This window comes from Mirounga leonina, unplaced genomic scaffold (assembly GCF_011800145.1).
Source record: "Mirounga leonina isolate KUSES-001 unplaced genomic scaffold, KU_Mleo_1.0 Mir_170, whole genome shotgun sequence".
NCBI classification, from domain to species: Eukaryota; Metazoa; Chordata; class Mammalia; order Carnivora; family Phocidae; genus Mirounga; species Mirounga leonina.
In genome coordinates this window covers 25,167,631-25,193,551 of record NW_023270433.1, presented here as the reverse complement: position 1 = coordinate 25,193,551, position 25,921 = coordinate 25,167,631, and the positions used below count along the sequence as shown (strand labels likewise).

The 25,921-nt window shown below is 40.8% G+C and overlaps 1 protein-coding gene across 9 annotated transcripts in view; it reads left to right on the top strand.

Annotated features, from left to right (window-relative positions):
• The window catches only part of ZNF462 (zinc finger protein 462), a 136,319-nt gene that overhangs the window by 21,860 nt on the left and 88,538 nt on the right, over positions 1-25,921 (top strand). The window lies entirely within an intron of this gene.

Sequence of the window (25,921 nt, the reverse complement as noted above, 5' to 3'; positions counted from 1 at the left end):
AAGTCAACTTCGAAGGCCAACCAGTGGTTTCTCATGATCAATTACTGGACAGGACTTGACTAGAAGCAACAGAAAGGCAGGTCCAGGCTCTCTTCTTTTCCTCCGTATCATCGGTGCCTCGCACCGTGCCTAGGACAGATGTACAGCGTCAATAAGTAAGTGTTGAGTCAGTAAACCAAATCCAACACTTTTTAAAAGGTCCTGTGCCTTTTAAATACCTGTTCCCTAATTACACCTAGATTTTTTCTAAAAAGACAGAACCGTATCTTAGTTTCTTCTAAACAATGATTGCTACTCCAGGTATCACTAGTATAAAGCATTCAACTTGAGTAAATGGAGATTTGGCCCTGACATTTTAATTTAAAAATGAGATTTAATGTAAGTTCTTAATCAAGGGGAAACCTCCCAACTCTGCAATGCGTATTAAATATATTCTGGAAGTTAAGAATGACTAGATTGCCATCTAAGGTAAAGAAGCCAAGGAGAGTTTGGGTATTGGTGGTTTGGGAAGGATACTAATTTGAGGATGACAGTTTACTGGTATGATTCTGAATGACCCCTCGGGACTTTGTAAAGTTAGATTTTTGTGGAACTGAGTCTGAGACATTGAGAGGAAAAGGTCAAACTCAGGAATACTCAACGGCTCAAGGTCGGTGGTTCTGGAGGAATCTCATTTGTAGTTTTATATGAAAAAGAAAGACACATCTTTTTCCAAGACTTTATTTGACCTATTAAGTCTACATGGATCATGGCATGTTTTTCACAGGGCAAGTGGGTGGTATGGAAGCCTCAAGGAATATAGAAAAAAATGTTAGAGAAAGAAAAGATGAGTATGGAGTGTTTCCTGTCAATTTAACATAATTGGAAGAATGAGGCAATGGAACTGGGATAAATAGTCATGCTCTTTGAAGATGGTCAAGCAGGTTCAGAAAACATGCTTCTCCACCTTTGACTTAAGTTCTTGAACATTTCAGTGGAATGATTTAGACCATTGAAAGTCTAGTATGTGCAGAAGCCTTCTAGGTATGAGGTGACCTTGCAGTATTAAAGAAACCCACGGATCCTGTTAGTTCCAACCTCACTGAAGGACATATTCTGAAGAGCCAGCTCATTAAGCAAGCTTTTGAAGGGTGTGCGCTGCAGAGCAGTTTCCTGTTATTTGGTTAATGGTTGACCTAGTTCTATTGCCATATGCTTCCTGGAACGCATTCTAATATAAAGTATGTGTTAAAGCAAGAGTAGGATAATAGCAGGAAAGTCAAAGCCTTTCTGAAGCAGAGACCATGTTAATGCTGGCCCAGTGAGAGCAGAATAGTGTATAGGTGGAAAATGAAAAGACTTTTCTCTTCACGGTCCTGTTTACTAATTCTTACAGGAGTCCTCACATTTCATCCCAGGGCATTCCAAGGAGTTGCCTTTTCCCAACGTACCTTGTATGTATATAGCCTGCATTGTTAGTTCATTGCTCCTGCGAGTTAGACCCAGTTAGATGTTGAAGTACCCTGAGTAAAATTATTACTGCAAGGAAAGATTAGATTAGATTTGGCTAATGGCAGGTGATTTTGTTTTTGTATTATTATTTTTGTATTGCCAACAAGGGATTAGTAAATCTTTTTGTCTGAAGTTTGGATGGAGTCCAGAGTCTAAGACTGAGGCTTCTTTGACTTATTTTTCATTCTACCTGGAATCGGCAGCCTTGGCTGTTCATTTAGATGGATAGGAGAGTCCACACAGTCATGGGGGTTGCTGAGCAAACTGTACCAGACACACGGTGTTTGTTTTAACACCTTCAGAATGTGAAGAATCTGTGGGTCTAGTCTGCTAATTGCTGGATATTTGGGTGGTGGTAGAGGAAGCTGTTCTCTTCGTTGCACATAAAGAAAACATTTGAGGAACCACGAGTGTGTGGGGTGGGGGTGGGACAGGGTGGACAGTTCCTTTTAAATTCGTTTTTTAAAAAATCCCCGTATTGTAGAATGGGACAATGATTCCTAAACCAGGCTGGTGTTCAGAATCATTCTGAGAACTTGGAAACAAAAAGGAGGTTATTAAAAATAGATTTTTAGGTTCTACCACAGGAGAGGGATTCAGTAGGTCTAGGGTGGGACCCTAGAATGTGTATTCTTAGAAGCCTGATTTAGGAACCACTGGTCTTGGGAATTCAGTATCATTAGGCAGGCAAGGGAGGAGGAAGCAGCCACTGTGCTTTAATGTCTCCTATGCAGGAAGTAGGAAAAGGAAAAGAGATGCTGTCAGAACTTGATATTTGTAGCTGCTCATAATTTGAGCTATGGAATAGGCTTTCGTCTTTTCTTCCCCAGGAAGTCAGTACCTCCAGGGCACCTTAAGGGTACCGTATACTAAGTGATTGGGGTTTGGGAAATGTCATCTTAGTGGCATGCCACTCCACCACCGTCCCCAGCCTCCACTACCCTGTCCTCTCCCTCCCACCGTGGAGACAATGTTAGCAGAGTATCTGTCATTCATCAGTTAAATTGGATGGTGTTTTTTTCATAGTAATACCTTTGTCTGAAACAAAGGGAGATTACCTTATGTTGATTTCTGTATACAAAGAAATTGCTCCTGATCCACCCAAATTCCTGCTGCTGCTGCTTTTTTTTTTTTTTTTCCTCCTATTAACAATAAAGAGTCCACATGTTGACTGTGGACTTGCTCCATATAGCTGGCCTGGTTTGAAGCTATTGACTCTGATCCTGGGCCACAGCTCAAATCACCCATTTATGAATCAGAATGGCTTTGACGTCAGGATCACCCTGATTGGGGATCTCATAGTGTGCCTGATAAATAGTTGATCTCCAACGCACAGTTAATGGATGAATGAATGACTGAACCAGCTAAGTAAACGATGCCCCCAAGAGATAAGAAGTAACTTGGAAAGAAGAAGACTCTGCTTCAAAGCAATGTGTGTGGTCAACAGAACCTCTTTAAGGCTGTTCTCTGCATTCATCTCAACAAAAAGGAAAATGACCCTCTTTTAAAATTTGACAGACCAGACACTTTGGCTTCCTGAGAAAATGCAGGGAAATTATTTCTTTATGTGTTCTCTATCTCCTAAAACAACTGTCACCACTACTACCACCAAAAAAAAAAAAATCAAATCCCTGCACCACATTCAAGAGAGTGGCACAGAACAAATATCGTTAAGGCTATTTGATGTTCTTTCTCCCTTCTTTCGAGCTTGAAAGGTCTCATAAGGAGTCAGAAGAATGTTGTTTTGGAAGAGTAGAAGAGAAGAAACAATTGGGTAGAAAGAAGAGAGTTGAGGAAATTTCTCTCTCTTTTTTTTTTTTTTTTAAAGATTTTATTTATTTATTTGAGAGAGAATGAGAGACAGAGAGCATGAGAGGGAGGGGCGTCAGAGGGAGAAGCAGACTCCCTGCCGAGCAGGGAGCCCGATGCGGGACTCGATCCCGGGACTCCAGGATCATGACCTGAGCCGAAGGCAGTTGCTTAACCAACTGAGCCACCCAGGCGCCCCAGGAAATTTCTCTTCTTGATGACAATCTGTTGGTAACAGAAAACAGTGGTCATGGCCTAGGAACTCATAGTCATGTCCTTGGCATGCTTAGAAGCTCCAAGAATGGAAGATCGTCTTTTCAAAGTTATTTTGAGGAGTTGGACACTACCTACTAGGCTTCTAATGCTTACCCAAGTTAAGAGGTTGAAGTGCCTCCAAGGCTTTAAGTAGCAGCTGAACATGTGATCTTGTTAACCCCGAGATGTTGAATAGTGACTCAGATCACAGAGGCAAATGATCCTGCCCTGTTCCAGCTGCCCCAGCAGAAATCGGCGTTAGGGTCACCCTGTGGGCAGATGGTACAGAGTTCATATGAAAACTTTAGAAGAAGGGCAGCTTGAATTGGCTGTCCTGCACATGGGACTTAGGTTGAGTTGGTGGACTTCTGTTGCTTGGTGTTTTGGACCCGTCTGATTCATAAGTGTTGCCAGTTTCTCCCTCCATCCCTACCCCCATCCTCTCATGAACCACTTGAAGAGAAGGGGAGGATGCCAGAGAGAGTCATGAGTTCTCCTAATGATTTGCTCTTTGGATGTTTCCTCATCTAGATAGACGGAGGCTTTTGTTTTCCCCAAGAAAAGGTAAAGTATGCCCAACGTAGCCTAGAAAATGTGTGATGCCTATTTTGAATAAAACGACAGATGAATAGATTGCATTTTTACTAAATAATAATTAGGAGGTAACTTATACCCAAGAAGCTGGTTTGTTGGCCCTTCTATGAGAGGAGGTAGCTGCATAATGATTCGCTGAACATGACTGATTTAGTACAAAAGGAAAATGGGGGTGGGGTGGTAGGAAGGTGGTTGAGCTTGTTACCTCAACAGACCACTCTTTAAACTTTGTCTGTCTTTTCATGACTCCAGTATGTTTATGTAAATCCAAAATTATTTTAAAGCTTAAAATGTCTTTCTGTTCCGCTGAGTGAATGTGCTGCCTATTTCAAAAGTTGATAATGACTCAAGGGTATCCAGCTCTCAAGATTCAAGCCACTGCATGTTGGCAATGATACTGAATCCCAGTTTTATAAATAAAATGCCGGGGTGCCGCCTTGAAGATCCAGAGAGAGTCTGCAAGCACATTCTAAATCTTGATCCATGGGTACGCAGCATTGTCAACTCCCCAAAAAAAAAAAAAAAAAATTTCACCAAAAAACAAAACACACACACACACACCCAGAAGAGAGGGTCCAAAAGGGAAGGAGTTACTGTCATCTGCCCTGAACATAACGTTACTAGCTATATTCAAAGAAATGAAATCCCAAGCCAGAATGGATCTGTGAAATCATCCTGTCCAACTCCTTCATTTTGCATCTCTGGAAAGGCTAAAGTGATTTGTCCAGAGTCCACGACGTTAAGAAGTTAGTTAGGGAAGCCTGAAATGCAATTTCAATTTCCTGCCTCAGCCGTCTATGCTTATTCCACTAGAACGGTGTTGGCAAGGAGCTTGTATTTCTTGTGCCCGTTTTGATTGATTGGTGGAGACTGCCCGGAGCTCCGCTTTGAGGATTCTGCGCCTTGTCGAGGCTTGTTGGAGAGGAACGTGGAGATCAAGCAGAGAGGGCTGCAGTAGGCGGGAGAGGGTAAATGATAGGCGGTGGCACTTCCCCATACTTGCCGTCCCTTACAATTATGTGTTTTGAAATCATAGACTCACTCTCCACCAAAACACTTTCTCACTTGGTGTTCATGACGTCTTCCTATTTCCAAATGTTTTAAACCCAAGAAGAGGATATTCAGTCAGGAGGTGACTCTCAGGCAGAATAGCTTATCCAGGTGACTTATCCAGGGTCACTAAGTTGTTAGGTAGCAGTTGGAACCAATGATTGGGTGTTTGTGGTGGTTTTTATCAACTAGCCCGAGAGCCCTCTTTCTGCATTGTTCATATGGTCTCACCTTGATACTGGTGAGGGGTCACTCCTCTCCATTTCACTACCACCTTCTTGCCCGTTCCGCATGCTGTCCACAGTTTGCCTTTTATTGCCTACACGCTTTCTGGGCCCTCCTAGACCATCTGCTAAATCCTTGCCCTCTGTGGATGGTCAAAGAGGTCATCAACTTGCGCAGGGTCACGCAGTCAAGTTGTGGAAGGGAGCCAAGCTAGAACCCTGATCGTGACCGTCACTGTTCCCAGATATTTCCTTAGAGGTTTCCTACCTGCTACAGCACATGTGATTTTGAAACTAGAAGGAACCTTGGAGGTTATTTATTTAATCTGATTTTATAGCCAGAGAAATGGAATCCGAGAATATTTAAGGGACTTAGTTCAGGTAACTAAGTTGTCAGGGAGCACAAAACCCCTCTGGGTCTTGAGGAGCAAAGCCAAACCCATGGTATACTTTTTTTTTTAACTTTCTTTTTTTTAATTTAATGAGAAAAAGGAACATTCATCACAAAGTTCACAGAGGGCATGACTGCCTTGCAACATATTAGAATCTGTAGATGTCATATAGTTAGAAGGATGAAATTGGTTAGAAGAGGACTTTTTGGATTTTCCTTACATGATGTATGTAGTAAATTTAGAAGGAAAAACTTTGGTCATAAATTTCTTATCATAGGACCCTCACAGGCTTTTATGTATAATTTTGGAACCCTTTCAGCTTCCAAAGATAGGCTGATGTGAGGACATGTGAGGGGTATAAACGTGCCTAGCAATCTGAAGGGTGCTGTGAACTTGAGATTGTTGGGCGCGGTGCTAGGCGCATGAGGGTGGTTCTGTCACTGTGATTTTGTCTGTCTCTGGGACTTGGAACACCTACTGCCAGAGCTGTGTCCTGCTTACCGCCTGTATGAACTAATAATACTTTGCCCTGGATAGGATCAGTGTTTGGTGGGGAGGGAGCTATGTTTCACAGGCAGAACAATCTGTTCACGTCTCATGTGAGGTGAATGCCATTGGTAATATATAGAAAAGACTGGCAATTTCCCATGCAGGTGCAGCCATTTGCCCCTCTTGGCTCATCTGGAAAGCAGAATGGAAGGTCTTCCTATTTTTCTTGCATCTTCCGCAGCAGACGGTTCCTCTTGAGGATGCTCAATGCTACCTCCATCTGTTCCCACTGGACGAGTCATATCTACCCCTCTCCCAACCACATTAGCCCATGAGGAAGGAAAGCGATCTAGATTTTGAAGGGATCTTCGTGCTCAAAAGGGTGTCGACCCATGGACCTCTTAGCAAGGCGGCGAGGTGGCCCACCTTGGAGCCGTGGCCCTCTGCTGGAACATTTCCTTTTCAAGTGCCACCACTTACAGAATCATCAATAAAAACATTTCCCTTGCTCCTTGGGGAACCTCAATCTAACCTTGAGCCTTTTGTTTTGGAAGATAAGGGTATCAGTTCTACACAAACCTGAGAACAAGCCACTCTTAATTCCTTTTCCTCCCAGTCAGTTGTTTTAGCAGAATGATCCCCTTTCACTTTAACAAAAAGATTCTCTTTCTTGCTTAAAATATTCCGGATGTGCTTTCACTTGCCTTGGGGTCATAGCACATGTCTTCCAGGACTGATGAGTCTTGTCAGTTGCCCCAGGGTGAAAACTTTAATAAGCAAATGGCACACACCTGGTTTTGCAAAATATTGGCCTAATGGGGCACCTAGGTGGAAGTTCCTCCTTCCACTCTCTGTGTACACACCCTCCATCCCCGCCCCTTTTAAAAGAAGGCCTCCGAAATTGCTGCCTCTTCATTTATCTTGTAAAACTTTCCTCTTTGCTCGCCTGTTGTGATCGTTAAGGACTGTGGTTGTTGCTGTCACTGCTCTTGTCTTGGATTTGAAAGTAACAGCAGTGATGGCATGTGGTGTAGGTATGGGGGAGTCTGGTTAAAAGGGAGCAGGGCTGGCGAGCTCTCTTTGCCAGGCTGTGTATCCCCCTGCCCTGCTCTTTGATTTGCTGCTGCTGCCGTGGCCGTTTGCCCAGCCTTTCCCTGCTTGGACTCTTCTTGGTTAGTTGGAAAAAATGACAGCCTGTTCCTCTGTTTTTAGAGACTGGACACCGGGCTTACCTGTCTCTCACTTCTGTGCATTCATTTGATCATTCATTCAAACCTTTATGGAACATTTGACCCCCGGCCGGGCTTTGTGCTGAATATTGGGGGCTACAGAAGGGAACGACCCAGACCCTCACTGCCGTCTAGAAGCTCCTAATCTAGTATTTACATCTCCAGTCGTTGGCAGGCGAAACGCACTGACACACCTCACAGATGCATTATAATGCAGTTCTTTCAGATTCTGTGCTCTCTCATTGCCAAAGATCAGCTTCCCCAAATAAAGCTGTTTGGATGTCTCTCTTGTCACCCATTCCTTTGGATGTGTTGGGGTACCCAGGCGATCCGGATGCAGGATCCCTCCCTTCAAAAAAGCTGCAAGTGGCATTGATGTATATGTATATCCAGACCAACTAACGGGCTTGACCGTTTGAGTGCTTTGTGCTCCAGACTAGATTCCACATTGATCTCAGATTACATCCGCCATCCTTCCAAGATACGTACAGGATTCGTAGAGTAGGCATTTTCTGCACTGGTCAACCTGTGCATCAGTGGATGACATTCTGCCTAAAAGTTTATAAAATCTGGTGATGGCATTTAGCTCTTAGGCCATGAGAACGTATGGCTTTCCTGGCTTTGACTAGGCTGTGGATGACCTCACTCTTCAAATCTGTTCTCAGCGCCTGTTCCACCATGTATATTCCTCAGAAATTCCAGTCGTCAGCCTAGAAGCACCCGAAGTACTTTTTCCGGGAACACTGGTGATCTTCTAGTCTCTTGGTTTGGAAGAGTTGCCCAAACATCTTTAGAAAAATTCTTTCACGCACTCCTAGGGTCCCTTTTTGAGCATATAAAAAGCCAGCACAGGAAACCACTCAATCATGTCCTAGCATATCTACCTTTGGCAGTTCTTTTTTCATGTCCATAAGCATGGCTGTACATTGGTTGAATTACGCAGTTAGGCTCAACGCCATTTGTGATGAGACATTTTTGAGGCCTGTCCCTACCCAAGCTGACATTTAGGATGACCTTCCTAGTATGGGTAAATGACTCGGGTTAGCCAGATGTGTCTAGGTCAGAGGGCATATGCTTTGATATGGAATTCCAGAGGTCGTTCCCTGCCTTTGTCCTCTACACCAGAGCTCATGTCACTTGCATCATGCTGTGGCATGAAACAATATTGCATCGCAACGAGTGCATAATAGACTGTGTTGTCCAATTATCATGAGATTACTGAATACTTTTGCCTGGAAACTTGCCAGCAATAGTGAACAAAGAGATGCCCCAAGCCACTTTCTCACCTTTATTCTTGAAGACTAAATGGCATTCTTAATGTCTGATGGTTTCCTCTGTACCCTTCTTACTGAGTAAAGAATAAGGCAAGCTTTTTTTTTTTCTTTTGACAAAGAATGTGGCTAGTACAGGAAAAGAAGATTTTTAGCTAATTTGATGAGAAATGGTAAAAAGTCAAAGGTGGAACAGAGAATACATAGGCTGGAAAAGGAGATGACCAATTTCTAGGAAATGGGAGATTGTTTGATATATTTAGAGTAATAAAGAAAGGTTCTTCCTGGAACAAAAGTATTGCAGAAATAACAAAAAGAGGCAAAAAAAAAAAAAATGCATTTCCCTGGCCCACAAACTGTGAAGCCCATGCTTCTCATTATTGGAAGTTCTGACATTTCTTGAATTCTCCAACTTTCTTGATTTTCAAAATCTAACATTTAATTCCAAAATCTTTATTCATCTCTGTGTTTTCGTTCTCCCTAAGTTATCTGTGTCCTCTGAAAGTTTAAAAACAAGTGATTTTTTTTTTTCTCATCTCTGTTGGCGGAGACACACAATGAGCTGCCTTTCCCCTTCTCTGTGGAAAGAATGGAAATATGGTCAGGAGCCAGCGGAGCTCCATACGGATTGACATTCCTTGCTTCTGCTTTTGAAGTTAAGATGGTCACGAGAGAGAAAAATATTTTCAGTTCCAAGCCTAAGAAAAGGACATTCCTTTTCGTCTTGGCACTCTTGTTTTCATGGTGTCGATTTCCCCCGGAATCATCTTCAGTCCCGTTAATAAGTCACATCTGAAAATGAAATCACTTTTGTAAGTTCTTTTCCTCTCCACACCCTTGGTTATAGAGAAGGTGACGTTTTCTTAGACTTATCTGAAGTAGCTTAGGATATATTTTCCTGGCATTTTTTGCTCTGGGTGAGTTCCCATTGTTGATCAAGCATATTCAAGAGAGGTTTCCAGAGCCCTGAGAGACCCATCCATGCATTTTGTTCTGTTAAACAAAGAAAAAAATTAGTAAAAGGAAAGAGTTTAGTTTTCACCTTGCTTTAGAGAAGGAAATCTCAGAGGAATCATTTTCCTTTTAGGAAGATTGGGGTTTGTAGGTTAAATTCCACATTATACAAATTCCCTAATGACAAAGAAGCTTCGCAATCAACAATCTTTCTTCAAAATGCATTTCTGTATTGAAAGAGGGGATTCCATTCAAGGCTGTTGATTAAGACATGAAGATGAGGTCTGAAATTGGTGGTGGCCCAAGGTCATTGGTAGAACTAATGGACCATTTGAAAATTATTAGCAGCTGGTTTAATAGAGTTGTAATAACTACAGCTGTGTGAGAAAATCCAAGCACAAGGTACTTGGAATGTCCCCTTTGAGGTCCTTTCCTATTGTTCTAGAATAATCCTGGCATCCATTTAACAAAAGTGCAACTTGGACAAAAGATTAGGGAGCTGTGTACATGAGCGTGTAGTACAGGCTTTATTTGCTTTGGGTCTTTGACCATATTTAAAAAAAAAAATTTTTTTTTTTTTTGGGGGGGGCATCATTCAGCTTCTCCTGCAACTGGCACATCCCCATGTCCCCACCAGTAGCACCACAGTGTTGGATTGTTACAATGTTTGAGAATTTTAATGGTTTATCTAAGGAGTGCTCTTTCTTTCCAGTTTACATTTTTTATTAAAAATTTTAATCATGGGGCGCCTGGGTGGCTCAGTGGTTAAGCGTCTGCCTTCGGCTCAGGTCATGATCCCAGGGTCCTGGGATCGAGTCCCACATCGGGCTCCCCGCTCTGCGGGAAGCCTGCTTCTCCCTCTCCCACTCCCCCTGCTTGTGTTCCTGCTCTCGCTGTGTCTCTCTGTCAAATAAATAAATAAAATCTTAAAAAAAAAATTTTTTTAATCATATCAAAGGATTTATGGGGTTTAATTTGCCAAACTCCAGGGCAGTGGAGAAAAAGACAACTGAAAGAGATGCCATACTTTCTAAAACACACCTTTTCTTAAAACATAAATGTTTCCGGTTTTATACAACGCCATAGAGGAATAATTTGCTCAGATCATTGCTTTCATACCTAGAGGCACACATATGCACGCACGTAGGCACGTATGTATGCATATATAAATAACATTTGGTCTGTACAGAAATATGCCTATTTCCTCTGTCTGTCATCGGTACCTTGCTAACCCAGAGACTTGACATGGAAGGGAAATGCAGAGAGCATTCTACCCGTTAATGAGTTCCACAGCCATGAGTCACCCTGGCCCCAGGCTTCTCTGCCTCATCCTATTCCTGCTCTCAGAGTCAGAGGTCTGGATCTCCAGTTCCTCACTTTGGAACTGGGGAAGAAGATGGGAGATGACACAGCTAACATAAAGCAAGAGTCCTCTTCTGCATCTCAGAGCAAATTCCCCAAATATACTACCAAGACACAAAAGGGTGGAAGTCAGGCTTAGATAAATCCCTGCCTTACGTTGATTTGCAGAGCTTTTTATAAATTAGACCAAGGGCTTTCAGTATACATCATGTAAATGTGTTCTCCACAACAACTCCATGAAGCAGATGTGTTCTCTGTGACCCACAGAGGTCAAATGACTTCCCCAAAGCTACAGCTGGTTGAAAGCCAGGATAAAGTCCCAAATCTTGTCTTCTGACCAGCCCTTTCCAGTACACCATGGATGACTCACCCATGAATGACAAATGCTTTGTAGGTTTTTAAAGGAAGTGGGGGATATTCAGGAGACATCCTCTAACCTTGTGAGGATGTATCATCATGGAAGGAAATCACCATGCTCTTCATAGAATAGTCCTCCTCAGGGTCAGTGGCTGAGATGGCTTGCTATGGCTTATGTAGGATAGGTTGGACACAGTGAGGACACCGTAAAGATTTGATAAGATAGCAAATGTTCCCGAAACAGTAAACAAGACTGTCGTGGTAGTTTCCCTTTGCTTTGACTTCACTCATAAAGGATGTACTCCAGCTCATCCCCAAAGTAAATGTTCAAAGCAACAGGCTGTGCTGGAGAAGGGGAAGGGGAAATGCTCATGGTACTGAAGAGAGGACAGACACTCTATCTTCTAAGGGCCGAATTACCTACCAGGTTTGTTGTCAGATCTTAACTGTATTATTGTGCAGTGGATCCCATTTTATTGTGATTCCTAAAATGAGTATGAGAAAACAAAGGCTCAGACAGGTTAAGTAACTTGCACATGGTCACATCAGTTAGGTGTCCATGCAGGGATATGAACACAGGTCAGCCGTGATCTTTCCATTGCTCAATACTGCCCACGGACCTCTCAGATTGTTGAAAAACAGGATACTGGCATTGCTGGAGGAGGAGAGATGTCTATGCAAATAATGGCTAAAAATTACTGGCAGCAGACTATGTGCCCAAATAATTTTTATGTAGCACCTCATTTAACTCTTACTGTAATCCTATGAAATAGTGCTACCATTTTGAAACCTGGATTCACACTCAGGCAAGTGGGCTCCGAGCCCATGCTCTTAACTGCCATGCAGGTTACAGCTCTGCAGGCCAACTGCCAGGTTCAAAATAGCCCTTGTTGGCCCAAGGCGTTTTTCAGCTGGATCTTCTCTGGGGTGGGTACATTATGAAAACGACCCATTTAACAGTTCAGGTAAAGAAATTGTGGTTTGAGGAAGTCCTTTGTATCTCTCTTATTACCGAGCTAAGCTACCAAGATACTACTTCAATAATTCACAGAGCTTGATGGGACGCCTTCCTTGTTGAATGGAAGGGATCTCTAACTGGTTCATCTTTATCTTAAGGAAAATGTGAAGCTATTGCAGGGCTGTAAACCAGGGAACAGATGTGATTAGATTAGCATTTCTTAATCTCTCACTCCAGATGTTCAGCTGCAGTAGGTGACTACCTCAAGGTGAGTTCCGATGCAAACTCTATGGACTAAGTACTTTGTCCCAGTACTTGAAGTACCTGGCGGTTGTCTAAGTCTATGCTGTCCACTACAGTCGCTCTGAGCCACATGTGACTATTGAGCATTTGAAGAATGCCGGGTCCGAATGGAGATTTTGCTATAAGTCTAAAACATATTGAATTTTGAGACTTAGCAGATTAAAAAAAAAAAAGAATGTGTAAAGTATCTCATTAACATGTGTTTATATTGATTACATGTGAAAAAATAATAGTTTGGAATATATTAGGCTAAACAGAATATATTATTGAAATTATTATAGCTGTTTCTGGCCACTAGAAATATTTAATTTACATACATGGCTAGCAGGATATTTCTTTCTGGTCCAGGTAATTTCCTTGCTATCTAGTTAAATAGAAAATATCTAAGAAGGCCATTATCATAGGTTGATGTGCTATCTCTGAGTACCATCTGGCTAAAGTATTCCAACCTAAGGACTCTTTTGCTTCTTAAAGTTCTCGGTTGACATTCAGTGCTTTCATTGGCACTGTTCTTTTTAAAATACAGTTAAGAATATAATTTTTCGGGCGCCTGGGTGGCTCAGTTGGTTAAGCGACTGCCTTCGGCTCAGGTCATGATCCTGGAGTCCCTGGATCGAGTCCCACATCGGGCTCCCTGCTCGGCAGGGTGCCTGCTTCTCCCTCTGACCCTCCCCCCTCTCATGTGCTCTCTCTCTCTCTCATTCTCTCTGTCTCAAATAAATAAATAAAATCTTAAAAAAGAATATAATTTTTCATCTGTCACTGAAGAACTAACTGTTCCTGACATTAAAAAAAAAAAAAATTGAGCTCAGACCACATCTCATTGTTTAGGTGGGTCAGAAAGTGGTGAACTGGTTATTAGATAGAGTTCACAGAGAGAGCGTTAGCTGCTCTCCTTTCTCCCTTCTAAATGTTTAGGTTTGACCCCCTCCTCTTCACCTCCTGTGCATCCTCCTAGCCCAGACCGCTTTCTCCCATCCCTGGACCATCTCAGCACCTGCTTTAGCAGCTTCTATCTCACCACCCTCCCTGCTTGCCCTCCCAGCCTCAGAAGTCCTTCATACTGCTGCCAAACAATCTTGAGAGGACACAGCTTTCATTATATCACATTCCCCTGATGAAGGATGATAAGAGTTCCCTGTTGCTGTCCCAAGGAAGGTAGAGGGGGGAGGATCTGACATTTGAGACTCCATAGATGTTATCTGTTTAATCCCTAGGGGATGGATATTTTTAGCCCCATATTTTTAATCCCTAGGAGATGGATATTTTTAGTCCCATTATACAGGTGAGGAAGCAGTTCTGTATCATGCCTAAGGTCAAGGGGTAGGCCATAAAGCTAGATCCTGACTGCTAGGGTGAGGTCCTGTTGTATTTCTTTGCTAAAGTCTATGCTAGTTCTACTGACCGTGCTGGCTCCCTAGCTTTTAAGAACATTTATTATCAAACCCACGGACTCACTGTGTCCTTTGCTTTCCTAGTTGTTCTAACCATCTTTGTACTTGGAAACCGTACCGTAACAATCCATGCTTCATTGTAGAGCGTTTAGAATTCTTCATTCTCTAATTTTTTTTAATGTTAGTCTTGTCTATTTTTTAACTTCTATTAGAAAAAACATGACTTTTCCCTGTCTTTTGTCGTCCCCCCATGTCCCCATGTTTCTTGTTTTTATCTTATGTCTAGAACTATATCAGCTACTTAGTAGGTACTCAGATGTTCAATAGATGGATGGAATTGGCACATGGTTGCTGATCAATAAATATGTATTTTTGGCCCAATTGAAAATGATTTTTCTTTTAAATGAAGGCAGAGAACACCAGGTCAATGACTCCCTCTTCACTAGTCTAGATGTGTGATGAAATGGCCCTTGGCAATGACAAGACAATTGTAAGCCAAACCTTACCTCATTGAATCTCAGATTTCCCACCTTATCTCAGTCTTGGGATGAGATGGTCATGACTGGTGGCCCATATCTCTCCAGGGGGTAATGGATTATATTGCTTCTGATATATCCTGGAGGGACATTTAAGATGTTCCTACCTGTTTGGGGAGAATTGTTGCCCTCCATAGGGACTCTTGGAACAAAACTCAAGATTAGGTGGAATGGTCAGTCAGTGGGGGGTCCACCGATTGATTAAGGTTTGTGTTCAGTTATGTGTTCCTGCCCAACTTTGCTTTTTCAAATCGTGTGGGACACATCTGCTCCTGTCCAAAGTTTATGAAGAGAGCTAGCGAAGCATTGACATTTGGTCTGTTTGCTAATCGGCAGTTAGTGTTCTGTGATCAGTCTTGGCTGTACGCCTTTTGTTCACGTGCCCACATTATTGCGTGGACACATATTAAGTCTTTAAAACACCAAAGTGATCACACACCCACATGTTCCCTAAAATGTAGGCTGACTTGTTGGAACTGGGAGACTTTTTTTTTTTTAAGCGAGACCGTTGAGCTTGTTTACTTATTTCTCTGAAAACACTTAAACCTTAAAAAGAATTTCCAGCTTGTAATAACCAAAATATATACAAACATTATAGAAGCTGGAATTCAGAGAAAGTGAAAGTTCTTTTTAAACCCACCCCCAGAGAAAACTTTTTAAGGATTTGGTGCATATATCCTCTCTTTTCCTATATTTATATACTAGCATGTTGTTATTACCATTGTCATTTAAATAGCAATAGACTATGCATTCTGCTTTGCAGCTTACTTTTACATTTATCTGAAATGTTAAGAACACTTCCTAAGAATTCCTTAAGGAGAAGTGCAGGTTTTATAAGGCGGGTAAAGGAGCTGGATGCCTGGGGTTCTTAACCTTTGGTGACGAGAGCTTTGCCTAGCAGGTGCTGAACCTTGGCCATCAGTGACCTCATTCTACTTTCATATGTGGGTCTTTAAAGACTTTTTTTTTTTTTTTAAGTAATTCCAGAGAAATCAACTGTTTGGAGACCAGTTAGTTCTTTTCAAACCTGACATTTCTCATCCCCCCAAATACACCAGCCTTCTGGAATGCAGTCATGTTTTATGAGTGCAAGTGGTATTTTGTAAGGACACTCTACTTGGTCAGAAATTTCATTGCCAGAGGCAGGAACAGTATAAGGAGCATGGTAATGTGCACAAGGAGGATGAAGGTAAAAACGTATCATTAAGTTAAAAAAACAAACAAACCCAGATCAGCTGGGAAGTCTTAAGACAAGGACAGCATTGAGATTAGGAAGTGAATGCCTTGTGCTTGAGAACAGCGAGGGAAAGAGGCGAGCAGAAGGGTCCTGCTGATCTCCCTGAGGATGGCCTCCAGCCACAAGGCCCCTCGTCACAGCCAATGTCACAGCTCCTCTGTCAGCAGCCCCCTTCACACATGTACACACAAATGCACACAGCCCACCAGTCCGGCTTGATTCCTTATTCCTGGGTACTCAGACACACTCTTCTCCACCTTTATAATTTCTCAAAAGGGATGCATGTTACAATTCAAGTTTATATTTCGTATGCATGGGTTTTTTTCCCCTTGAAAATCTGTGTCAAAGGATGTCTTATAATAAGACATGTTTCCAAGTAGAGGAAGGAGAGTACGTAGGTTCCAGCCATTGGCCAAGGTTGGGATTGAACTACACACAGTCCTAGCTTTCAGGGAACTCACAGTACACTGGGGGGGACAGGCAGTTAAGCACGTATACCTAGTGTTATATGAAAATTATAGTATAGCACATACTACCTAATGCTATATGAAAAATGCCTGGGAGATTTAGGGACATCCAGGAAGGGTCTCAACCCAGCCTTGAGGGACCAGGCAGGGCTTTTTAGAGAAAGTGGTTCTCAACTGGGGGTGATTTTTCAGACCAGTGAAAAACACTGTTGGTTTTGTTACTGGGGTTGTTGGGGCCAGAGGAGGGAGACATTACTGGCATCTAGTGGGTAGAGGCCAGGATGCTGCCAAACATTTTGCAGTGCCCAGGATAGCCCACCCCCCCACCCCCAACAACAATCAATAATCTGGCCCCTGTACCAAGGTTGAGAAACCCTGGGCTAAATTGAGACGGAAGGGGGTCAAGGTGGAGAGAGTCCACGGTGTCCAGGGGAGAGAGTTACTTACAGAAGAGTGTGGGCTCTGGTGGAGAATGGTATGGAAGTAATGGTTCAGTTAGATAAGGAGTCAAAGTGTCCTTTCATTGGCCCTAAGAAGGCTGCTCCTGACCATAGAGAATTGGTTTTAGCAGAACGCTACTTAGAAGTGCCAGATGTAGAGGACTGAAGAAGTGAGGAGCAGGCAAGCAGTTTGTGAAAAGGGGGAATTTATATGGTAGTAATGGCGGTTATAATTAAGGCTTCGTGTAGGTCAGAAGCGATGTCAAATGTTTCATGTTCACTGTCCAGATTATTCCACACAACAACCCTGTGAGATGTGGATTTCTTTGTATGGATGAGGAGGCAGACGTTTGGAGAGTTTAAATAATTGGTCAAGGATTCACAAAGCTCATAGATCATGGAATTGGGATTCAACCCCAGGCATCTTGGACTAGACCTGTATTATTTCCCGAGGGAAGAAGATAGGCCAGGGACATGGGTTGGGTGGATGTCCTTGTGTGTGTGTGGGGGGGGGGGTTCCTCTTGGATGACAGAGAGTTTTCAGATGGGAATGACTTGGCTAGTAGTCAGAAATTGAACATGCCGATGAGGTGGGCTCTTGGATGAAGCAGGAGAGGACTGGATCAGGAGCCCAAGGTGAGGAATCAGCCTGAGAGCGGGGGAGTGGGAGCATGTCTTCTAATTGTGGCAAGAGAAGAGGGAAAGGTTGGGTGCCCCTTGGGATGAGGAAGGGAGAGGCAGACAGAAGATGGAAACTTCTTTTTCTTCTCAACTAGACATAACGAAGAATGGAAGGCAGGTAAATATCAGACTACGGGGTAGAATTGAAACGAGGAATTTGCAGGGACGCCAGTCCAAGGTCAAAGAGAAGTTGGGAGAAAACACTGATTTAGACAGACCCAAGGTTGAGTTTTTTTCCAGGCGGTTATGAGGGAAAGACAATGAGTTGGGCTTCATACTTTGATTTCAAGAGTTCATTTTCACCGTCTTCCTTTCACCTGCTTAAGTTCCTTTAGGGAGATTAAGGGTAGCTTTTCTTCTCACAGAACTAAAAGTTTTGTCAGTGCATATGGTTAGAGCAACTTGTTGCTTGAAAATTGATTATATGTGGATATAATCAATTACAGATTATCTTCATGACCTCAAGTCTGGAATTCCTAAAATCACTGGATATGGCTCATCTGAGATTATTGATTTAAGGAGTCATTAAAGTGTTCCAAACAGGGTAGAAAAAGGAATGCCAGGGTTGGCAGAAGAGTTAACATTCTTAGTAAGGTGAGCTGTAATAACGCCATTGATCACCAATATCTTGTCACATCACTCCAGTGCTTTACAGTTGATGAGTGTTTTAAATGTTCAAGTAATAAAGTCTTGTTGAAAAAGTTCTAAATTATTAAGTAGAAAATGACAGTGTTGTTCGCCTGGGCACACATCTGGGTCATTTACCTTACTTATAAATTCTGGAAACTATCTCATCTTTTCCAAGTGTTATTTATTTTACTTTATTATTATTATTTTTTTAAAGATTTTACTTACTCATTTGAGAGAATGAGCGAGCACAAGCGCATGAGTGGGGGCGGGAGGGGGCAGAGGGAGAGGGAGAAGCAGATGCCCCACAGAGCAGAGACCCCCACTCCCTTTATTTCCTTGTACAAATGCATTGGCTAGCATTTTCACAACAATGCTAAGTAATTATAATCCTTGTCTGGTTTTTAACTGGAATTCTTTTAATGTTTTATCATTAAGCATGATGCTGAGTTGTGTGTATGTATCCATATATTATCTTACTAAACCATTTTTATTAGAAATGGATCCTGAATTTCATCAAATGCTGTCTAGCCCGTTCTGTATTGATCAAATTATTTTTTCTCCTTTGACTGCTTAATGTAGTGCAGTATAGATTTTCTGGTATTGAAATACTGCCTTCCTGCAGTGAATCTCGCTTGATCATAGAGTTATATTCCTTTAATGTGCCCTTGGATTTTATTTGAATTCTTGCCTCAATATTTATATGTATATTGGTTGCTTTTATTAACATTATGATTATTGTTTTGAGGTAAGCTTTGCTATCTGTGTTACACTAGCTTTGGAAATACATTGATGAAACTCTTAATGCTTTAGACTTTGGACCAGTTTCAGAAATATCTGATTTACTGATTCTTTGAAGGCTCTCTGGTGATTGGGTTGGCTCTTTGTCTCTTTCCTAGTCTTCCATTGGTATGGTTTCTTCTTGGATTAATTTTGGTGATACATGTTTCTAGACGATCATCCATTACTTTTAGGTTTATAAATATTAGAGTTGCACATAGAAATTTCTAAATATAGTTTATTTTTATCTTCATTTACGTTTGTGAATATTTCCTGCTTCTTATCCTTAATTCTCTGTATTTGTGGCCCCTCCCCCCCACACCTTTTCTTTTATTAGGCTAGCTAGAGATTTTTATTTAATTTTATACGGTATTAGATTTTTTTTTTTTTACTGTGGTTACTTGGTCAGTTTTATTGTTTTTTTATTTTTTAACCCCTGATTTTCTATCTTAATCTTAATTAAATCCTTCCACTTTTCTTCCTTTTTCTTTTTACTTGTGTTGGATGTTTCATTCATTTAGTATTATTTCTTTCTTTTGTTTAGTATCATTTCTTGATTTTTATAAGAATTATTTCTTCTTGATTAGCAATTTTCATAGAGCTATGAAATTTCCTCTAAGTACAGCTTTTACTAAATTGTGTGTTTTATATACATAACATTTTAAAAGTCACATTCTATAGTTGAGTTTTCATTTCTGGTTAATCCGGAAATTGTTGAGGAGAATGTTAGACAGAATTTTCCAAGTGTTTGGAATTTTTTGTCATTCCCCCCCACCAAGTTTTATTGCATTATAAGTAAAAGTGATGGACTTTTTTTCTATTTGTAATTTATTATCTGCTAATTATGACATGATAGACTCCTGTAAACCTCCATGGGCATTTGAAAATCTTTGTAATGTCCCACAGTTGCTTGAAATGAAAATGTGTTTTCTATATCTAGGATATAGAATTTGAAATGTATCCCTTAACTGAATTCTGACTATTAATTCTTTTCTTAGTTGGCTTTCCTCATTTAATCTATTAAGTGCTTATGTCTATTTCTTCTTTTATTTGTTGCGATTTTTTCCCTTTATTTGGTGATGTTAGGGGGCATAAATATTCATGATAAATCTTCATTGTGGATTGTACTTTTTTACATTAAGTGTTCATCTTTCAACTTTTATAATTATAATTTATTTTCCTTTATATTGTGAAAATTTTCTGCTTCTTATCCTTAATTTTCTTTAAAAATTAAAGGTAAGCCTAAAAACTTTTTTGTGAGTTTAACTTTGAATAATATTAATCATGATCTCTACTTTTTCTTTTCTTGATGTATCTTTTACATTATTACAACTTTCAAACTGTTTTGTCTTTTTACTATGTGTGTCTCTTATACACCAAATGGAATTAGAGTTTGTCTTTGAATCTACTCTGGGGATATTTTCCATGGGAGGATTTATCCAGATTGCCTTTATTGATATAACATATACACTTGATTCTAATTAATTTCATTGCTAGTATATTTCTGTGCAATGTCCTTTGTCCTCGTCTTTTACTACATGGTCTGTGTTGATTAAAAAAATTAAAAGCTACATTGTCTGTTTTAATTTTTATTACTAATTAAATTTTTGACTTTAATGTGCTTTATACCTTTATTTGGGGATTTATTAACTTTAGAAGGAAGCAATATCTAGTATTTTTTTTTATGGTCTACTATGAGAGTTGAGAATTTTCCTCCCACTTGTATTTATCCTCTAATGCCTACCTCTTTGTTTCTGTTATTATGCTTAAGGATTTTTCCCAATTCTATGCAATTTATTGTTATTCTGTGGGGTAATTTATTGTTATTATAATTATTACATTTGAAGGGTTTATAATCTTGTTTTGCAATTATTATGAATTATTCAGTCTTAGTTCTAGATGAAAGAGGATTCAGTGTTCACATCTGTTTACCTCTACATTCCATATTCTTGAGATCTCAATTTTGAATCTTCTCTTGGTTGGATATCTTCCATCATTGAGTAGATATTGAAGGAGAGTTATTAGTAAGTGCAGCATCCCTTGACTCTGCTGATTGGAAAATGCTTTCTTATTACTTGTATACATGGTTGCAGAGTTAGTTGGGAACTTGAATACTAAAAATGCTCCTCTCTTTCTCAAGCCTCTGTAGACATCCCTTCACTGCTTTTTGTCACCGAATGTTTCTGTGAAGAAAAAGTCCCTGAATTTCCCCCCTGTAATTGACTAATTTAAAAATATCTCAATTTTATGGTATTTAGTGTTTATTCTTGAAATTCTGTAACTTTACCAATATGTCTCAATCTGATGATTCTCTGTTATATTTTCCCGAAACATCAGATATTTCTTTATTTCAACAAAATTATTTCCTATCACAGATTTGAGCATATTTTGTTTTGCTCTGTTTTGTTTTGCTGTCTACTTCTAGAATACCTTTTATCTGTAGTTGGATCTCTGTTTTTTCAAACCTTCTTATCTGTCATCTTCTCTACCTGCTTTCATCTGCTTGTCCTTTTCCTCTGCATTTTGTGCAGTTTTTTGAAGACTGTTTTCCACATCATCAACTTTGTTTTTGGTTTGTGGATTTTGTCTCTTACTACTTTAATATATTTATTGGTTCTGCAATGATATTATTTTTGTTGTCAGTTTCTTTCTTCAACTGCCAGCTCCCCTTTCATCTCATTCTGATGTCTTATCATCTTATCTTTGATCTCTTCTTTCATAGGATCTCTGTTAATTGTTGTATGTAATTTTCTTCTGCATCCTGTTCTTTCAAAATAGATTATTCATTGGTCTTTTCCATACCGTTTCTTTCTATCACCTTTTTTTTTTTTAACCTGAGTTCATTTTTTTCTAATTTATCTCTGGTTGGGACATAACTATCAGAACTTGCTCTTGGCCCCCAAACTAGGGAGAGTAATACCTCTTTAAATTCTCTCCTTGAGTCCTGCTCAATTCTGCTTTCAGAGCCTGAGTTTGGGTCTCGATGGGTTGTCTTAACTTCTGTGCCCTTTGAGCAGCATGGTCCCGTGGTTAGGTTCCTAGGCAAGACACAGTTGATGAATTTTATCTCTGAACTCTGTGTTTCTAAGTCCTGCTTTTGATTTGAGGGTCCCATTGGTCTGTTGCTTTGGTGTTGCCAAACTTGTTTCCCCTTTGTTTTATGTTGTCCTCCTTCTTTTCCTTCAGCCAAGGCTTTGTTTGCAGTTTGAGACAATTAGCCACCATTTTTTTCTGGGAGTCCCTTAGTTAGCTTAAAGCACATATCCTTCCTTTGAGGGATTTCCAAACACATCTGTGTTTTCAGATGTTGATTCTTACTTCAGATTTAGCTCTGCACTCTAGCTTTGGTGAGATAATCAAATAACCACTCCAAGTTTGGAGGTGTTTCCTAATAAGATTTTGTTGATCACGAAAGCCTCCTGGTCCTGGAAGAATCTCGGGTTTTGAGGATTTACCCAGCTCTTAGTATTTCCTGGATAAAATACTCTAATTCTTTCCTTTGTGGATTGCCACATCCCACTTTACAAATATCAAGGACACCATGTCATTGAACTGTTCTGAAGTTTTTAAGGGAGATGAAGATCAATACGAGCATTGTATTGGCCACAATATTCACTGATTCAAAGACAGGAACTCTGCCTTTTATGAGTGTGCTCTCCATAGTTTCTGATGCTGGATTCTTCAACTTAGTGTTTTCCTATTAACTGCTAAATAAGAAGTAAAATATTTGCAAACATTGGTCCTTTCTTAGGCTCTTTGAAGACTGCGTAGCTATTATTGTAGTCATTCAATCAACAGCATTTAGGGTAGGGTTCCCTGTACATTGGAGAAGGGGATTTACCACTGTAGCCCTAGTCTCAGGGACTGGTTCATAGGAGGGAAGATTTGAGCTTAATCTTAAGACGTGAGTGGATATCAGAATCTCCCTGAGGGCTTGTTAAAATACAGATTGCTGGGCCCTTTTGGACACATTAAATCTGGAGAGGAATGTGAGAACTAACTATTCCACCAAATTCTTGGATGATGCTGAGGCTGCTGGTCTAGGAACCCCCCCTTTGAGAATCATTGTCCTAAATGAGGGGGATTACTTGGACCATCAAAATGTAGGTAAAAGTATTCCATGGGGAGGAAAACATGAACAAACGTAGAGATCTCAGCATCTTCTTGATTTCTAAACTATTCTCTTCATTACAATAAGGGACCCTTTGTAAGAGACCCTTATGGGGAATATTTAAAAAGTTAAAGATGATTCCCAGCCTTTCTGATGCATTGACTATTTTGTATCCAATACATGAGTATAGATGTCTACTAGGAATATAGATAAATAGAAGATAATTACATATGTATATATGTATATGAGGTAAAATATTCCAAGCTGTGGTTGGTTTCAGAACATAATGTATAATTTGAAGTAAAACCTGGTATCAGCAGTGTTCTGGAATTAATTGGTCCGAGCCACACACTAGATGTGCCACGAGGAGACTGGCTTCCTTGCCAGGCATTCGTCCAACTGACTGCTCTTCCCCTTCCCATTTTAAAAGAACTGACCCTGATATTTCCAGATACCCCTAGGACTCATTCAGCTGGCCTCTGCAGTGACTTTGTTGGCAGTGCACATTTTCCAGAAGAAACAAGACGGTGTTTCTCATGGGGTAGATTTGGCAGGCGTAAAGCTACTACATAACCTTGTTCCGATTCCATGAGGTTGGATTCTGAAGAAAGATAATTCAGTGTTATAGCTCTTGTTCTTCTGTGTATACCTTTGTCAGCAACTTTCAGTCTTCCAAATGTGTTTCCAAAGTAGGAACACACTGTTTGCATGCCTAAGAAGGTCTTTGAACAGTCACACTGCAGACGATGGATTTTGCACCTTTTCGGTTACTCTCCTGAGTGTAGAATTCAGAGCAGAGGAAACACGGGAGGTTATTCTGGAGTTGGCCTCCCCAGTGAAAAAAGGCTCTTGTTAGTGAGGATATATGGGGCATGGACTTTAAGTGTGAATAGCTGTTAATGAGCTGAATAACATTTATAGAGTGTCTTTACTGCTGATTTCCTTTCCCAAATTATGGAATTGGAAAGATTTTTTTTTTCCGGCTTCAGAGAATTTGTGTTCTAGAAGCCCTGGGCAGGTTATTTTTCATGAGGCCTCAGTTTCCCTACCTAAAAAGTGAAGACATTGGACCAGGTTGATCTGCATGGTCTTTAAGATCTCCTCTCTAGTGGACATTATGAACCGATAGGTAATTAACTTTTAGAGTGAATTCTTCCATTTGACTTAAGGAAGGCACGAGTAATATATTGTTTCAATATTTTTCAGGGACGCAGAGGAGAGAAAATTCTGCTCCTACCTAATTCCGTTATACTTCCCTCCACTGAAAATGTTTATACAGTTTTGAGCTATAGGGGAGAATTTTTCCTCAGGCTTTCCAGAATCCTTGCAAACAAGAATTAAAAGGTTTTTGTGGAGGGAAGACAACCAAATCATCTCAAGAATAGCCCCAGGTGATGATGCCAGGTGTCACATCAGCTCAGGGAAACTTAATGGTGTTATAAATATATGGGTGGAATGATGCAGCCAGAGCACCTTCCCCATGGATGATGAGGAATAGGAAGATGGTCACTTACTCAAATACAAGGACAAGTGAAGACTTAGAATTCTTGGTACCCCAGTAGTTAGCTAATCATTATGATGTGGCTTCTTGAGTTTCATCAGTTGGAGTGGGGAGGAGTGTTGTATAACACTCAGTTTTGTTTTTCTGGTCATTGGAGGTTCTCTGGACTTGCTTAGGTTCCTAAATGTTTAGCTTTCAGTTGGTACCCCTGGCATGTCTTCTTCTGAGAAGCAGGCATGCATACACTCGTGCATGCAGTTCTCATCAGGACCAGACCTGTGCTGGGCTCTGAGGGTATAAGAATCCTCTGAAGAGTGATTTTGAGTAGCCTGGGATCCCACCACTTTGAAAGAAGATAGTTTTACATATTGAAGAGGAGAATATGTGCATGATGTTTTCCTCAGAAATTTTAGTTGGAGGCCACATGTTAAGTGTTGAACTTGACCATTTTTAATGACATTGGCCTCTTACCCTCAAAGCCCATGCCTGGGACCATCAGCAGTGCAAGGGCCTTGTCACTAAAGAAAAATGGACCAGTCACTCACCTTAATCTTACATTTAGTAAAATACCCAAATCAGAAAAATAAAACTAAAGACTCGTGATCTATGACCTGAAGACTAGGTCATTTAGAATCATAGAATCATAAAATCTTTGAGTTGAGAGAGAATTTGCTGATCATCTAGGTCAGAGATTCCCTGGCCAGGACCCCATGCAAGGACTAAAAAGGCAGGTGGGTTATATACAGAGACTGAAAATAACCCACAGACCGACCACTGGTGAAAAGGTTTCCAGCTTCTGCACCATTGACATTTTGGACCAGATCATTCTGTCCACAGTTATGGGGACTGTGCAGTGCTTTGTGGAATGTTCAGCCACATCCTTGGCCTCTACCCATTAGATGCCAGTAGCACCCCAGTCTCTGGTTGTGAGAACTGAAAATGTCTTCAGAAACTCCCAAATATCCCTAGCCTGGGTTTTTTTGGTGGTGGTGATGGTGGTGGTGGTGGAATGGGGTGGTGGTGGTGGTAGATTGGGGGGGTGGGGGGGGAGGCAAAATTGCTCCTGGTTGGGACCACCACTGCTCTATGCTAACATAGGGTTAGAAGAAGAATCTAATTCTCATGACCACTCTTCTAATGTTTGATTGGAATCTTCAGAAGCTCTGACTCATTCATTCATTCAACACATTTGCTGAACCCATTATGTGAACTGTCCCCAGTGCTGAAGATACCAATTTGAATAGATAGGCATGGACTTGCTCTCAGAATGCTTATATTTTAGAGGAAGACAGACCACAAATAGGCATCATGTCAACAGTGAAGGAAATAAAGCAGTGGAATGTGGTAGAGAGAAGGTGAGTGTGGTCAAGGTTGTGGAGAGGGGGCTCGATTTCAGGGGAGTCAAGGCG